Source organism: Arvicanthis niloticus, chromosome 15 (assembly GCF_011762505.2).
Source record: "Arvicanthis niloticus isolate mArvNil1 chromosome 15, mArvNil1.pat.X, whole genome shotgun sequence".
Classification (NCBI taxonomy): Eukaryota; Metazoa; Chordata; class Mammalia; order Rodentia; family Muridae; genus Arvicanthis; species Arvicanthis niloticus.
The window spans coordinates 31,564,991-31,581,221 of record NC_047672.1 but is presented as its reverse complement, the minus strand read 5'-3'; the positions used below and the strand labels follow the sequence as shown (position 1 = coordinate 31,581,221).

General features: G+C 46.0%; 1 protein-coding gene across 1 annotated transcript in view; it reads right to left on the bottom strand.

Annotated features, from left to right (window-relative positions):
• Positions 1-16,231, bottom strand: part of Podxl (podocalyxin like) — a 45,556-nt gene that overhangs the window by 10,423 nt on the left and 18,902 nt on the right. The gene's annotated exons all lie outside the window — the stretch shown is intronic.

Below are 16,231 nucleotides of genomic sequence, written 5' to 3'. Positions count from 1 at the left end.
CTGGCATTTGCCTTGCTGAAGCCTGCATCCTTCATGAGACTACAGTTACATAGCCCCTCAACTCTGCCATGGGGCTCTGCTGTCCCACGCCCACCACACACCCACCTCCAGCTCCCAGATGCCCTGCCTTCCAAAACATTACAGCAAGTACTGACAAGAGCCACATAGCCTTTCCCGGGATGATAGAGCCAACAAGGACAGACTGCAGTTATCCAAATGTTCACAAGGACCCTCTGTGGACTGTGCTAAGGAAAGTCATTGTGCTTGGGCTGGGTTTAGCTTGGTGGCTTAACCTAAGTGGTCAACGGGTCAAGAAAGAGAGGCTTTTTATTGGTTTAAAAGAATATGTGTTGAGGGCATTGCTACAAGACAGGACTTGTGGTGACTTATGTGGAACAAAAGCCAGAACTTACAACCCTAGGGAGATGACATGAAGACAGGACAACTGAATAACAGACTCCAGGAAGAATGAATATGGAAAGAAAATGGAGAGGGGTTGGGCAGGGCGGGAGAGGCAGCTGTCCTGAGTTTCTTGCTGTGATAAGACACCTTGACCACCAGCAACTCCGTGGATAAAACTGGGTTTGTTATGGATAAAGAAGGGGTCCTGGTCCATTATATCAGCAAGTTAAAATAAGAACTTAAGGGGCTGGTGAGATGGCTCAGCGGTTAAGAGCACTGACTGTTCTTCTAGAGGTCATGAGTTCAAATCCTAGCAACCACATGGTAGCTCACAACCATCTGTAATGAGATCTGATGCCCTCTTCTGGTGTGTCTGAAGACAGCTACAGTGTACTTACATATAAAAAGTAAATAAATAAATAAATCTTAAAAACAAAAAATAAGAACTTAAAGCATCATATCCAGTCACAAGCAAGGAGAATAACCATGTGGTCCCCGCTTGCTCAACTACTAGCCTGCTCTCTTAAACTGTTTATATCCCCTTTGTGCAGGAGGATACCACAATGGGCTGGGTCTTCCTACACCAATTAACCATCAGGCTAATCTTCCACAGACATGCCCAGCAGGCCAGCTTGATCTAGATAATTAATTTACTCCATTAATACTCTCTTCCCAGATGGTGCCAGGTTGTTATCAAGTTGGCAGTTAAAAGTCACCAACGTAACTCAGCCCTTGTCAACTTGACACACAAATTCATCACTTTAAGTCATTAACAGCAGCCCCCGAATGCTCATTAAGCTAAGAGGAACGCTATGTGAACAAGAAGCAGCTCCAACAGAGAAAAACAGAACAAAATGTGAAGGTCTCAAGCCCGGGGAAAGGGACTAAGGGAAGCCATGGATGTCGGCAGGGAGCTTAGAGAGTCAGGGAAGGGCAACAGAGACTGCAGGCCTTAGAGAGGGAGCCTTCCAAACTGAACAGCTGTGAGCATAGAACAAGGTTCTCTTAAAAGTATATCCTAGCCCAGGCGTGCTTGGGAGGCAAAAGCAGGTGGGTCTCTGTAAATTCCAGGCCAGGCTGGTCTACATAGTTCAGGAAGAGCAACATAGTGGGACCCCATCTCAAAAAAAAAAAAAAAAAAGAAAAGAAAGAAAATTACATTGTAGGTAGTGTGGCTGGGAACACTGGGGGTTCCTCACACCGGGCTGTGGGTAGAGCAGCTGGGAAATTGCTGAGGTGCCAGCTGTGGGTAGGGTGGCTGGGAACGCTGAGGGTTCCTCCACCCGGAAATTAGACACAGCAACTGTGGCTCCACAGTTCCTCACTGCGTGGCCCCAATGACATGAGAAAATCCATGGGTTTTTACAGGCTTTAATGTCATGGCGGATGGTGGATGGATCCAGATGTGCACACCCCCCCCCAAAAAAAAAAAAAAAACCCAGGGCAGACCCGAGTTAAATAGGGAAGGAAAGAGGGGGCGGGGCTGGGGAGGAATGCTTAATTGGCTTCCCCCTTTGGCCTTCAGGTACCTCATTAGTATGTAAATCTCTCTAGGGCCTGAGGCCTGTTCCTGTTGGCCATAGACCTCTCTGTGGGAGGGGTTGTTGGAGGGCTGAAGCTAAATGAAAAGAACCAGGGCCCAGGAGCAGAGCCAGAACTCCTGACATCCAATAAGGTACCAGGATTCCAGACTTATGTTCAACCAAGCACCCAGCTGCTTCTTACAGCCCACCACCCCACATTACATAATACATATATATATGTAGATGTGTAATATATACATATATAAATATATAATATATACATAAAGGGGAGATATAGAGATATCCTAGATCAAATGATACCTAAGTTCAGAGGTCAAAATAAGGCCTTATTTCCATGTAAAGGAGAAAAAGCTATTGCACAGGATGAGAAACCCATGCTTTCACCTTTGTAGAATGTGATCTAAAGGGAGAAAGCCTACAAATAAGACCTTTAGGGTGTCTATCAGTCACCCAGAGGAAGGGCTGCTGGCTGGAGGTGGAGATACTAGATACTAGAGACAAGCAGAGGTTGGATTCAGGACTGCATTTTGATCAAGACAGTGTGGAGAAGAAGGAAAATCAGACTGTGAGAGGGTGCTGGTGATTCCTGGTTTTCTCCTTCATCAGAAGGGAGGCTGAAGTGCGGGGAAGGGGTGCTGTGGTCAGCTATGTTTCTGTGTGGACAACCTCTCACCCCGTGAGACTGGCCAGACTCAGACTGAAATTGCATTCGTTTGCCCAGTTTTCTTTGGATCGATCCACAAGCAGGTGTCAGTTGCATGGGACATGCATCTAGCCAGGAAGGGAAGAAATGACAATGGCAGCAGTAGGAGATTGTGATCAAGCACAAACAGTCCTGACAGGTGACGCCAGTGAGCATCCAGTGCTCTGCTGGGCATCTTGAACCACAGCCTGAAGAGGGGATGTGTTTCTCCATAAATAGGCAAGATCCCAGTCTCTCTCATACATGGTGTGACACCATCAAGCTTTATGGGAGACAACGGCAGTCAAAAATCTATTAAGGGGACAGTATTCTGGTTCTCGAAGTGGCACTTGTGGGATTGACTGCTATTTATGACTGAAGGGCACACATAATAGAATGTCATTTTAAAAAAAAATCAATCTACCCAGATGTAGTGGTGTGTATCTCTTGTCCCGCTACACAGTGAGTTCAGGGAGTTTGGACCACTTGAGACCCTGTTTCAACTCTCTCCTGCCACACACAAACAAATCTAGAGTCATATTGCAGGGGTAAGGGACAGGGCGAGATGGCATGTACATGTATGTTGGTATGTGCAGTAACATGTGAATACATGTGGAAACTGACAACCTCAGGCATCGTTCCTCAGGAGCCATACACCTTCTTTTTTGGGACAAGGTCTCTCACTGGCCTGGAAATCACTGGTTAGACTAGGCTGGCCAGTGTGCCGAGAGGTAGGGTGAAGAGGTTGTTCCCCCTGTCCCAGCCCTGAATTATAAGCAAGGTTGTGGGGATTGAACATCAGTTTTTCATGTTTGCCTGGCCAGTGCTTTATCACTGAAGGACATCTTCCCAACCCTCTAGGGGCTATACTTTGGGGATTTCCCAACTGATTACATCATAATTTCTTGTCACCCTGATATGGCCAAGGAGGTGTCAGCATCGGTGGAATTTAAGAGATACAGAGTAAGTTAGTAATTCTGTGATGATTTGAATAAGAATGACCCCCCCCCCCCCAGGCTCATATATTTGAATGCTTAGTCATCAGGGAGTGACACTATGTGAAAAGAATTAGGAGGTGTGGCCTCACTGGAGTGCATGTGGCCTTGTTGGAGAAAGTGTGTCCCTGAGGGTGGGCTTTAGGGTTAAAAGCCCATGCCAGTTCCTGTCTGTGTCTGACTGCCTATCTGTCTGTCTGTCCATCCGTTTGTCTGTCTACCTATCTACCTATCTACCTATCTCTGCTTTTGGGTCAGGATATTGTTCTCATCTACTGCTCTAGCACCACATCTGTATGTCTGCATGTATGTCTGTATGTCTGTATGTCTCTCTGACATGATGACAGTGGACTAACCTCTAAAACTGTAAGAAAGCACCCCATTAAATGCTTTCTTTTTCATAAGAGTTACCATGACCAGCTGGGTGGTAGGTAGAACACACCTTTAATCCTAGCACTCAGGAGGCAGAGGCAGGAGATCTCTGAGTTCAAGCTTCATATACATAGTGCATTCTAGGACAGACAAAGTTACACAGAGAAACCCTATCCGGGAAAGAAAAAATAGAAGAGTTGTCATGGTCATGGTATCTCCTCATAACAATAGAATGGTGACTAAGACAGGTTTCTTACAATGGTGAACAGAGGAAAACAGCTTCCCAATCTGGAGCTGTGGACATTTTGAACTGGAATCTTCTCTGTTGTAGGCAGTTGCCCTGTGCATTAGAGTGTTCTAGCAACATCTCTGGACTCCGTCCACTAGATATAAGTAACAGACACACATATCCACCTCCAGAATGCCCCTGATACTGCCATATGCCCCTTGGAGGCATCAGTGACTCCCCAGTGAAAACCAACTAACAGGAGAGAGGACCAAATTCATTCCATAAAGCCCCAACCAGCACAGAATAGAAACCACAGGTCTTCTGAGACCAAAGGAATTTCTCTTTGGCAGCTGAAAGGCTGAGACGGATGAAAGACAAAAGACTGTTTTGGGGGGTTGCCAAATCCCAGACTTAATTTAATTGATCACTTCATTAGGTCTCTAGTAATAGAAATGGACGTTGACACATGGGGATACATACAAATGAACCAAACTACCCATAAGCCTCCACCTCTGATGGCATTCCCTTGTCAGTAGTGTCAGCCATGTTTCTATCTGGTAAATCCTATCTTGCTTAGGACTCCCGAAAATTATAGCTCTCAAAACACAAAAATAACTTTTGAATTAGGATAAATTTATCAATGTAGGTACACAATCAGATAGCCGGCACTCCATATGCTGGCTCAAGGTACCCAGCCTCGGATACCTTGTTATAGAAAGACAAAACTGAATGGATGATTACATTGTCAGAATGTCCAACAATAGTGGTGCAAGAAGAAGTCCAAAGTCTTGGAGAGAGATGGCAGTGTTAATCAAGAGTATCCGTTTGAGGGGGCTAGAGACGCCAAGCAGGCACAAGGACCTGACTTTGGATTTCTAGAATCCCGGGAAGGCTGGCTTAGGTATCATGTATCTGTAATCACAGCATCCCTGCAGTGAGATGGGAGGTGGGAGAGACTGCAAGGTAAGAACTACCCCTGAGGTTGTACACACACACACACACCACAAACACAAACACACCACAAACACAAACACACCATAAACAAAGTTTTTTTAAAGTATTAGTTTGACCCCCAGCACCATATACAGGCAGTGACGAGCACTATCGTGTATGCCCTGTCCACGTGCACTCTAACTCTGTTCCCTTAGCTCACATAACACAGCTCCTGACAAGGCTTTCAGCAATGCTTACCACACGTTCTAAGATGAACATCTCAATATGTCTCTCTAATGAACACATGTTATAAATATCTGTTGGTCGTGTTTTCAGAGTTGTTTTTGTTTTGTTTTGTTTTTAGTGGTTTATAAAATAGCTATTCTTTCTTTGACTTTCTATTTTTCAATGTTTATTCTTGGGAGGTCGAGTTTTATTCTGCAGCCCAAATTGGCTGCTAACTTCTGGTGACCCTTCTCCTGCCTCAGCCTCCTAAATGCTAGGATTCCAAGCATGAGCTATCATGCTTGGTGAATTGTGCATTTTATAACTGATGGTGGCTTGGCTTTCATAGAACTGAGAGCGCTGTTGGCACAGTGTAGAGTTTTACTGTGCTTCTCCATCCTTAGTCAGATATGTTAATCCCACACCAACTCCAGCTAGTCTAGGGTGAGTGTAGAGACCGAGTGGAGTAGAACTTCCAGAGGAAAAAGATACATACGACTCCATACTCTAGTCAGGAAGACCAGTTTGGCAATCAGCACAGTCTGGCCAAAGGGGATTTAGAATTATTATTTGTTTTTTAAAGATTTATTTATTGTTTATTTAATGTATATAAGTACACTGTAACTGTCTTCAGGCACACCAAAAGAGGGCATCGGATCCCATTACAGACGATTGTGAGCCACCATGTAGTTAGTTGCTGGGAATTGAACTCAGGACTTCTAGAAGAGCAGCAGCCAGTGCTCCTACGCAAAGAGCTATGTTGAGTGATGTTGGAGAACACTACCACTTATCTATTTCCCAGGAGTCAGTGCACCCACAGACAAGTCCCTCTAATGGAGCACAGATTCACAGGAGTATGACTATACTGTCCCCAGCTCCAGAGGTCGGAAGCCGGCAGTACCACCTTTCCTCTTCCCTTGCTTCTTCCTCAGTTCCTGGCACTGCTTGCCTAATAGCTGTGTCACTATGCTCTCTGACTCATCAACACATGGCTTTTTTCCCTTGTGTGCCTCTGGTCAAGGGAGGGGAACCTGGAGTCCCAACCCAAGTCCTCAAGGATACCAAGCGAACACTCTACTCCTGGGTCTACTACTTTAGAGTCTGCCCTACTCCAGTATGTAACAGGATATTTGATCACGCTCTGAACCCTGCGATTGCTTCTTTACTGAAAAAGAAAATTGTTTCTAGTTGTGGTGTGGCTCAGCCCTTAGTACACACCTTTAATCCCTTAGAAAGAAGGTGAAGTCAGTTTGTAGAAGGAAGCAGCCACTTTTGAAAGTGATGTCTAATTGAGGGGCAAAGTGATGAGTCAGAGAAAGACTTGACAGAATAGGATCTGCCCGCCTCTAACGAGAAGAGAGAGAAGCTACTTGAGAGAGAAATGCAGAGAGTGGAGAAAGAAAGGGAGAAGGCAGTTTTGCTGTGACAGTTGTATAGAGAGAGGTTGCAGAGAGAGAGAGAAAAAACTAGACACAGATTAGGACAGAACTAGAAAGGGGGCGCTTCTTTAGCAGTAAGTCTCAGGCTGAAAACATTGTAGACCTAGATTAGATTGTACACAGGCTAGAAACTTCCAGGACTAGGCATAGGTTAGCATACTGAGTAAGCCTTAAAGGTGACAATAATACCAGGCAAATAAAAAAAAATATATAATAATACCAGTGCGATTTCACAGTAACCTGATTACACTTTTGATGACTGTGGATGACTTGGGTCACATTCACAATCTTCTTGATAAAGACTTGAATGTATGTATCTTTCTGGGATAACTACCTCCTAATAGATTCCCCCATATCAAACTTGTGACAGCTTGTTTGAAATATCAACTTGCCACAACCCAGAACCCTCTAAGAAAGCCTCAACTGAAAGCGATATTGTCTTGATATAGGAAGATTCAGCCCACTGTGGGCAGCACCATTCCCTAGACAGGGGAATCCCAAGCTATATAGCACAGGATAGAAAGCTAGCTAGCAACAGCAAACAAGAAGTGAGGCTGTCACTGGTGTCAAGTGTCACATCCTCCTCTGAGGTAACCTGGGAAAGCCAGTGGTCCACCGCCACCATTTCACACCACTAATTCTATGAGTGCTAGAAACCAGATTCATTTCTGAGAATTGCAGTCTTTGGGGACACTCTACATTAACTTTTAGGGCTGGGCCTGACAGGGAATCCCTTGGGTCCCATCCATCTTCCTCCTGCTTTATTATTTAGTAGCATGGAGAGTTGATGGCGGTGAATGCATCCCAGGAGCTCCACGTTCCATACTGTGCTCACAGCAAGCATGTTCTGTACATCTCACAGCTCCGAGGAAGGCATCTGAAGGCTGTTGCTAATGAAAATTCGGCTGTAGGGAACACACACACACACACACACGTGGCTTTAGTCACCTGCCTGTACTGCAGCCCACGGAGCAGCTATGAGGTGAAAGAGACAGAACTGACACACATGAGCCCTGGGGACCAATGGAGTCAGACAGGCAGCCCTGCCGAAGCCACATCCCTCTAGGACAGCCATAGCCTCGTCCCTCAGTGCCCATGCATGCTGGGTTCTTCCTTCTTTCCTGCTCCTTCTAAACCACTGGCTTTAACCCTTCAGATACTGCCCTAGCTGTTCACAGGGCTTACAGGGTAAGAGCGTGAAAGGCACTGGGGAAAGCTTTGGCCACTGAAAGAATGTTCTCTTCCAGCTTCTCCTCTAGGCTCTCCCCTAATAGGCTATGATCCTGTAGCATTCTACCCCTGGGTACCAGCCTGACATCATCTAGAAGCAGGCTAGACATGAGCATCCAACTCATGAAGATGAAGAAGGGGAAGATGAAGGACCATCCATCCTAGGAAGCATCAGGTTTGGGCTTAGGGGAATCCGCCATGTAGTAGGTGGGATCAAGCATGCTGAGAAGGGGGTCCTCACTGCCATTATCCTGGTCTTTCCTTAGGACTGAGTGAATTCTTGTTTGAATTTTGTGCTGTCATGGGTGGCATCTGGGGCCTGCGATTTGGTCATGAAAACTGAACAATGGAATAAACTAGTATTGATGAAAATCAATGAAACTGAAACTAAAATTCAACAGCAACACCAAGCACACAGAATAGTTTTTGTTTTGATGGGAGGGGTGAGGGGGAAAGGGTATCACTATATAGCTCAGGCTAGCCTCAAACCTACCACATTCTTGCCTTCTCCCTCGTAACTGGGACTGCAAGTGGACAACACAGTGCACAACGAGTAAAAGATAACTACAAAGTAATGACGTTGCTACACAGACTCTCAGGGACTGAGCCTAGCTAACATCTAGGGAGAGGAAGGGATGAGGTGGGGGGGGAGGGAAGTCACACCCCCCAATCCAGTTTCCTGAGTGGGGCTTAATCAGAACATCAGAGAAGATCCCCGCCCCTGCCCCACAATGCCAGCAAGGGCTTTAACAATGGAATGAGCTGGGTAAGTTGAAAAAAGGCAGGCTCCTAGGAGCAGAAGAAAACAAAACAAAATACTACAGGCGCTAGAGAGATGGCTTCGGCAGATTAGAGCAGTGGCTGCTCTTGCAGAGGACCTGGGTTCAATTCCCAGGACACACATGGTAGCTAACATCCATCTGTAACATCAATTCTGGGGGATCCAAGGATCTATTCTGGGCTCTGTGGGCATCAGGCATGCTATAAATCTAAATCTAAAATAATGTTGTTGTTTCTAAAGAACTACAGCCACAAGCTGGGCAGTGGTGGTGCACGCCTTTAATCCCAGCACTTGGGAGGCAGAGGCAGGCGGATTTCTGAGTTCGAGGCCAGCTTGGTCTACAGAGTGAGTTCCAGGACAGCCAGAACTACGCAGAGAAACCCTGTCTAGAAAAACCAAAAAAAAAAAAAAAAAGAACTACAGCCATGCAGGGAGACAAACAGGCATTTCTGAAGTACACCCCAGCCTCTAGTGAACTAAAGGTATCCATAGCAACAACAGAATTTAAACTCAACCCTGCTGGACCAACACACCTTTCACACTTAAGATATAGCAGAGAAAAGGCTCTGCCTTTGCCTACGGCAGCCACTCATCTACTGTGCACCGAGCTGCCTCTTCAGGACATGTTCTGTGATGTGGCTCCCCTCAGTTTGGCTTTCAAGCCGTTCTCTATCCAATCACCTCCTTCCCTCTTTATCCTGTTCTTTATCCATTAACTCCTGCTACCCTGTATTTATCCCCTACCTCTGCTACAGTTTGTGTGTATGTATGTTATGTGGGAGGTATATTCCTATTTCTCTAAGAGTAGAAATGCCAAGCTGTATGGAAACTCTGTATTTAGCATCTTGATCAACTGCCAAACCATTTTCCAATGTGGCTGCCAGTGTTGCAGAAGCAGGAGTTGTTCATGAAACTCCCCTTTCTATGTAGCCTCACGGAGTTCATCTGCCTCTGTCATGATTGACACTTCAACAGTTAGGGAGTCGTATCTCAGGGCCTATTGATTAGCCAAACCCAGGACACCTACAAAGTACAACGCTCAATGACCAAGTGGGATTTCTCACGCGCAGCTCAGAATTTACAAAATATAAATCACTGTACTAACAAGATAAAATAAAAACCTATATTAATCTTATCCCCAATTTATATTTGAAGATTTATTTTTGTTTTCAATTATGTGTACATGTTTGCAAGCATATACACATATAAGTGCAGGTGCCTTGAGTCCAGAAGAAGACACCGGCTCCCCTGAGGCAGGCTTTGTGAGCAGCCTGATGTGAGGTGGGAACTGCACTCGGGTCCTCTGCAGCACGCGCTCTTAACCACTGACTCATCCATCTCTCCAGACCCCTCTTATTTATTTTTTTATGAATACACTGTATCTGTCTTCAGACACACCAGAAGAGGGCATCAGATCCCATTACAGATGGTTGTGAGTCTCCATGTGGTTGTGGGGAATTGAACTCAGGACCTCTGGAAGAGTAGTCAGTGTTCTTAACCACTGAGCCATCTCCCCAGCCCCCTTAGGCCCCTCTTATTACCAATTAAAACAAAAGGAGGAGGAGGAAGGGTGGGGCAACAGTATGCAAGTGAACTGGGAATAGAAGAAAACGTTCCTTACCTAATACATGAACAAATGATGTCTCCATATAAGTTTGTGGTGTGCAGAAACTAGGAGAGACTGGCTGAATGCTTTGGGGGAAACAGAGCTGTCCTTTCTCGCCATGTTTACTGAATGCAAGACCAACCAAACCCATGGGGGAAGGGGAGCAAAACAATAAAAGTTCAGCAGGAGAGGCATACCTATGACCCCAACACTCAGTAGGCTGAGGCAGGAGACTACTGGGACTTTGAGGCCAATGTGGGCTACAGAGTGAGACCCCATCCCTCCAAAAGAAAAAAAAAATGCCAAAGATATATCAGCAGAAAATAAACAGATAAGATGTTCAACCTTAGTCCTTAAGCAAATCCAAATTAAAATGACAACGCACCATTGCAGATCTACTAGAATTGCTGAAAGCAAAGGTTAGGAGCGGACTCCATACACAGTAGAAATGCAAATTAGGTTAGCACTTTGGAAAACAGGTTAGCCATTGATTTTAATATTTTTTGCAGGACTGACAGTTGAACCCAGGGCCCTGCATATGCCAGGCAAGCACTCCCCCACTGAGCTGTTTCCATAGACCTATGGGTTTTAACATTTTTAATTACTTATTTGTGTGCATACGAGTGTGCAAGGGCATGTGTGCACCACATAGCACATGTGGAGGTCAGAGGCAACTCTCAGAATCTGAGCTCTCCTCCTTCTTGGTTCTAGAGACTGAACTCAGCTTAACAGCAAGCACCTTTCCCCACCAAGCCACCTCGCTGATCCAGCCCTTGATTTTTTTTTTTTTTTTTTTTTTTTTTTTTTTTTTTTTTTTTTTTGAGACAGTGCCTCACTACATGATCTAGGCTTTCCACAATCCTATAAACCCCCTTTCTTCACATTCAGAGTGCTGGGATTGCAGGCATGCATCAACATAGCAACTTAAGATATACACTCGTATGTGTGGGAAAGAAGCCAAAAGGTTAAATAGTGTTTGCATCCACCTATGTGATATAATGAGAAAGGCAAAGCCATTGGGCTGGGGAGCAGAAGGGTGATTTGAGAGGCTGAAGAAGGGGAGGGGCTATGCGAGGTTATTTGGGGCAACTGGAGCACTGTAGTGATGGATGAAGAGAAGCAGAACCAAGCACCTGAAAGGCGTGGCTTTCTGTGGTGCAAATTGTGAGACTAAGCCAAGTGGGATGGATGCTGAGGAAACCCCAGGACCAACGAAGTCCACAAAAATAAAGTTACACAGCCTCGCTGCATGGTGTAGGGAAGACTTTCCCTCCGCAGTAAGAGGAACTGGCCTGAGCTTTCTGTGTTATGTTTAATTATCTGCTCAGTTCAACTTTACAAGTAAAATTAGTTTTGAAATTCATAACCCATGCCTGTGGGTGAAACACACACTTACCACTTAAAAACACAAAGTCCGGCCGGGCAGTGGTGGCGCACACCTTTAATGTGGCGCACTTGGGAGGCAGAGGCAGAGGCAGGTGGATTTCTGAGTTCAAAACCAGCCTGGTCTACAGAGTGAGTTTCAGGACAGTCAGGACTGCACAGAGAAACCCTGTCTCGAAAAACAAAACAAACAAACAAAAAAACACAAAGTCCACAGTTTTCTATAGATTTTAGTCAAAAAGCTACTGTTCAAACAGGTTGCAGACAAGTAAGAAATTTGGAGATTTGGAAGGAAAAAGCTAAACGAGTCTGTAAGTCCAGAGATGTCAGTATAATCAAGTTTTTACACCTAATTCATTCATTCATTCACTCATTGTGTGGCAAGGAGTGCTAGGGCATGAGTTTGGAGGTCAGAAGACAACTTGCAGGTACCATTTCTCTCCTTCCACTTTGTGGTTCCGGGAATCAAGCAGCTTGTCAGTCTTGGCAGCAAGTGCCTTTACCCTCCGAAGCATCTTGCCAGCACAGGAGCTCTGTTTTGCTGTTATGTACAGTTAGAGGGATGACTATAAATGACTGTGCATTTTCCTGCTCTGTTCTGTGGCAGCACCTAGGTCTGACAAAGCAGTAGCACCTGACCCGGGTCCAGACTGTGCCTGATGTCATCCTCCAGGAACACGCACCAACCAGAGCTCCTGGGGAAATGGTCTGCGCTTCTACTGCTGATGAAGTGGGGTGCAAGCTGAGCCCAGAACATCTTGTAGGGTACGAGTGAGAAAGAAAATAAGAAACAGACAATGAGCAAATCCAAAAGACAGAAACCAGCCAAATGAGGGATACACCTGGAAAAGCCAGACATAGGCCATTTGAAAACAACAGTGTACTGCGTCAGGATGAGTACTTGGAGGGTGGGGTGGGGGGTGGTGGGGGGAGACCATAAACAAAGATAAAATCTTACAGGATCCCAAAGGATCCAGTTATCCTCCTCCAAGAAGTCTGTAAAAGCAAACCCAGGAGAAAACAGACACACTGCAGATGCTCTGCTGGCGACAATCTCTCCCAAAGGCTTGTGCCAGATATTTGGTCCCCAGATGAAGTAGGTCAGAAGATGACTAAGGGTGTGTCTTTGGAGGGGTGTATCTTTGCCCTGTTGAGTCCCCTCTCTCCCCTCCCCTCCCTGAAGCTCTGCCTCACCACCAGCTCAGACTCAGAGCCAAGGGACCACGAACCCCTCTGAAACCATGAGCCAAAATAAACATGTCTTCCTTCGTTTTTTCTTATTTTGTTACAATGGAAAGCCACTAACACAAGACATTTCACAGAAAGAAAAAAAAAAAAAAAAAGGAAACGGCACATATAAGCCAGAAACATCCAGAAATGTCACTAGCTAAAGAAATGAAAAATAAAAGGAGGGTTTGTCACTTCATATCTCCCTAGTCAACAAAACTTATAAATCCAGACAAGGGGTAGGTAGCAAGAATATGGAGTAAAGGTGAGAAGACAAGTGCAAAGGTAAGTCCACTTTGCCACCCAGAGCCACTGTCACTGCATTTCTGACACATGTACAAAGGAATGTGGTACAAAGTCAGCTCCATATGGTATGCTGACGGTAGTGCTGATGAGGTTAGTTCAAGGAGTGATCTCTTTTTAAAAGCATATGGATAAGTGAAAATCTGCACAAATACTTTGCAAAACAATACACTGTCGTCAAGTAAGGCTAGGCATGTGCAAGCCTCTCAATCTATAGTTTTTGATTGTCCCACTCAGTGTGCTTACCCTAAGGAGTCCCAGAAACACCTCTATCAACGGAGGTTGTAATAAGATGTGATTGTATTCACATAGCTGAATACTATAAAACAGAAACATGGGTGACTTATGTTTACATTTACAAGCATTAATTCGTTGAGAAATAAAAGGTCAAGAAGACTTCTTATTCGAAAGAGCAAGCACCCCATGTCCCAGCCAGCAGCAACAGGCTGCAACAGTAGGGCTGAAGTTAAGATGCACTTAGGGTACATAGAGAAATCATGCTCAAAGGCAGGCAAAAAAACAACACTTGATTATACAATTCCAAAATTGCCAAAATGTATCTGAGGGATAGAAACTAGAAAACACTTGGTTAACTTTACAGAGATCCCAACACTGAATTCTGGGTAATCATTACCTATAGTGGGAAACAGAGACACCAAGGGGTTTTGCCATCTATTTTTCAAGTAAAAATAGCTGCTGAGCCATGGGCCTAGCAACATCTGGGTGTATGGGGTCCTGGAAAGCTCAACAGACAGCATGCAGAGGCACAGAGCAGTTGATGAGGGAGCCGATACAGAGAGCACAGCTGGGATTTCTATGGAGGTGGGAAGAGCCAGCTCAGGCAAGGACCCTCTTTTGCACTGATGACTGGTCTCCTCCTACTGTTTCACCAGGTCTTTGAGATATAAAGAGAGCTACATTGGTCCCTGGATATGGGGCAACTCCATCTTTGAAATGGAAGAGGATGACAAATACAGATGTGTGTTCATTTGTGATTTGGGGACGGGGAGATTTTACACCTGGCAGTTCAGGTGTTGACATTTAGAGCTCTCCAAGTGGTCCTCTATCTAATGACAGCAGCTGCTGGGGCAGGTGATGCTGAGAAAGTGAAGGAGGTGGGGAGGCTATGAGGGGAGGGGAGGGGAGGGGAGGGGAGGAGGCTGTGAGGAGGGGAGGGGTTAAAAATGCCCTGGGTGATGGTGGTGCACACCTTCAATCTCAGCACTCAGGAGGCATTGGCAGGCAGATCTGAGTTTGAAGCCAGGCTGATCTACAGGGTGAGGTTCCAGAACAGGTACATAGAGAAACCCTGTCTCTAAATAAATAAGTTAACAAGTACATAAATAAATAAAAATAAATAAGAAATTCCCATTGAAAATAGCAAACAAGAACCTACTACAAGAGTGGTTTCTCAAGCCCCAAGCAGCATCAAACCTCCAGGAGGGTTTGCAAGATCCCAGTGGGAACAAGGGCTCTGGGAGAAATAGACTGTAGTGTGACAACCTCCCTGTTTCTTGGGTTCCCACTCTCGGATGCTGCTGGTCAAAGGACCACTTTCAGAAACGTTATACTAGACAAATAAGATGTGATTGATTGTTGGGTAGCATTTGGTGGCAAAGTAAAGCACAATTCGTGAGTGTAAGATGAACAGAGTCAGCCGTGTGCCTCTGCTCCGGCAGTGGTCAGTTGCTTAGAAGCTAGAAGGGTAAGTGGAAGGGAAGGACCACCTGGAAAAGGGAGAACAGGGGGCTATGATGGAGGACCAGTGAAACCCAGGTGGCTAAAGAGAAAGACAGACTGTAGAATTCAGTCTCTGTGAGTGATGTGGGTGTGTGGTCAGCCCTCTGGAGCCAAAGTGGGATGGAGATGGCTCGGTGGTTAAGAGCTCTTGTTGGCCTTGCAATGGACCTGGGTTCAGTTCTCGGCACTCATAGGAGCTTCACAACCATCTACAACTCCAGTTCAAACCTCCACAGGCACCAGAAATGCACACGGTGCTCACACAAGCAGGCACATAAAATAAATCTAAAGGAAAAAAAAAAAAAAAAGGCAGACTTGCAACCCCAGTGAATGATGCACCATAAGGAGCCCTGGGTCTCAGTGACTTGAAGCATACAGAAAGGTCTATGCAGACTACGCAAACACTATGCTGTGTACTAAGCGATTCCACCAAGTGGGGAAAGGGAAGGGTCCTAGCACCAGCCTCCTGCAAGTACCAAAGGATGGCTCTGCAAACGAGTTGGGACAGAGGGACAGCAGTCTGTAGCTAGAACATGGGCATTCTACTCAGGGCTGGTGGTGAGATTCGAGGTGTGGAAAGGAAATGGCTGAATGAGGTGCAGAGGGAAAAGGCTCTGCAAATGGGCCAGACTGTTTCTCTGCCTATCCGAGAAGACGCCCTGAGAGAGAGGGGATGGAGAACAGGGCAGATGCCTGCTGGGAGGAAAGGTTACCTCAGCCTGGGTTAGCTGCCCCAGCAGGGTGGAGGACAAGCAGGAGAAGGCCCTTTCAGCCTCCTCCCCAGGGAGAGGTGGGTGCTGCTTCAACCTTCCATAAGGGCTGGCTTCCTCCTGTTCCTGGCTGCTCCCAGACCTGGGACTGACTCCACTATTAATAGCAGGAAAGGAAACTGGAAAGAATGCCCCAGGAAGAGGGCGTGTGGAAGGCAGGCAGGAAGGCAGCAAGACTGGACTCCACCCGGACACTCGCCTGGCCTCTCCTTCCTTCACCCACAGCTCACCAAGCTGTCCAATATGTCCAGGGAAATGAAAGGACAGAGGACAGAGACCAAGCTGAACCTGAGGCAGTCTTCCTTGGGCTTGGTGGGATCAAAGAGCACACGCAGATGGGGACACAGACCACCCCCCCCCCCCCGCCTCT